Source organism: Gossypium hirsutum, chromosome A12 (assembly GCF_007990345.1).
Source record: "Gossypium hirsutum isolate 1008001.06 chromosome A12, Gossypium_hirsutum_v2.1, whole genome shotgun sequence".
Classification (NCBI taxonomy): Eukaryota; Viridiplantae; Streptophyta; class Magnoliopsida; order Malvales; family Malvaceae; genus Gossypium; species Gossypium hirsutum.
In genome coordinates this window covers 70,742,796-70,744,516 of record NC_053435.1, presented here as the reverse complement: position 1 = coordinate 70,744,516, position 1,721 = coordinate 70,742,796, and positions in this window count along the sequence as shown.

The following is a 1,721-nucleotide window of genomic DNA, read 5'->3' as shown; positions in this document are numbered from 1 at the left end:
TGCAAATGCTTGTACCAAGCTTCTGCAATTCCAAATCGTAGGTGAATCTCGATCCTATCCGACACAAAAGGTACCCGTGTAATTCACAATCTAGAAACATACAATTCAGCTAGTTTATCCATTGAAAAATCCGTGCGTACGGGGATAAAGTGAGCCGACTTAGTCAGTCTATCAACAACAACCCAAATCGCATCTTTCTTACTTGCTGACAATGGCAACCCAGATACAAAATCCATCGTGACTCGATCCCATTTCCATTCAGGTATCATGATCGGCTGAAGTAAACCCGTAGGCACTTGATGTTCCGCCTTCACTTGCTGACATATTAAACACTTCGAAACAAAATCGAAATGTCTCATTTCATACCATGCCACCAAAACTAACATCTCAGATCGTTGTACATTTTCGTACTTCCCGGGAGAATTGACATTCGGCTACAATGAGCTTATTCAGAATCATCGAAATGAGTCCTGAATTTCTTGGAACACACAACCGACTTCTGAACCTCAAACAATCGTCATCATCAATTTGAAACTCTGATTCCATATTCGGAACACATTCAGCCCGTTTTGCAGCCAATTCATCATCGACTTTCTGGGCTTCACGAATTTGATGAATCAATAATGGTTTGGCCTTTAATTCTGCCACTAACACATTGTCGGATAGAACAGACAAGTGTACATTCATCGCTCGTAAAGCAAACAGTGATTTACACTTAAGGCATCCGCAACCACATTAGCCTTTCCCGGGTGATAGTCAATGACAAGCTCATAATTTTAACAACTCGAGCCAACTCTTTGTCGCAGATTCAAGTCTCTTTGAGTCATCAATATTTGAGACTTTGTGATCCGAATATACATGGCACTTCTCACCAAATAAGTAGTGCGCCATATTTTCAAAGCGAATACGATGGCAGCTAGTTCGAGATCATGGGTCGGATAATTTTTCTCATGTGGCTTTAATTGTCTCGACGCATAGGCCACAACTCGACTTCTTGCATCAATACGCAACCCAACCCAAGTAGGGATGCATCACTATAAATGACGAACTCCTTGCCTGATTGGGCTGCACTAGTACTGGAGCTTCCGTCAAGTGAGTTTTCAATTGTTCGAAACTTTTCTGACACTTTTCTGTCCATTCAAACTTAACATCCTTCTGAAGTAGTTTCGTCATTGGTGTGGCTATCATCGAGAAACCTTTCACAAACCGTCGGTAGTAACCGGCAAGTCCCAAAAAGCTCCGAACCTCAGTAATATTTCTCGGAGGCTTCCAGTTAAGTATGGCTAAAATATTGCTCGGGTCAACTCGAATACCCGATGCGATACCACATGACCCAAGAAGCTAACCTCTCTTAACCAGAACTCACACTTACTGAACTTAGCATATAACAGCTTATCCCGTAAAATTTGCAACACTAATCCCAGGTGTTCAGCATGATCGGTTTCATTTCTCGAATAAACCAAAATATCATCGATAAACACGACTACAAACCGATCCAAATACGGTCTAAGATCCGATTCATCAAATCATAAATACCGCAGGGCATTAGTGAGCCCAAACGGCATCACGAAGACTATAGTGATCGTATCTCATTCTGAAAGCAGTTTTGGGTATATTCGAATCTCGAATTCGCAACTGGTAATAACCCGATCTCAAATCTATCTTTGAAAACACTGAGGCTCCCTTTAGTTGATCAAACAAATCGTCAATACGTGGCATTG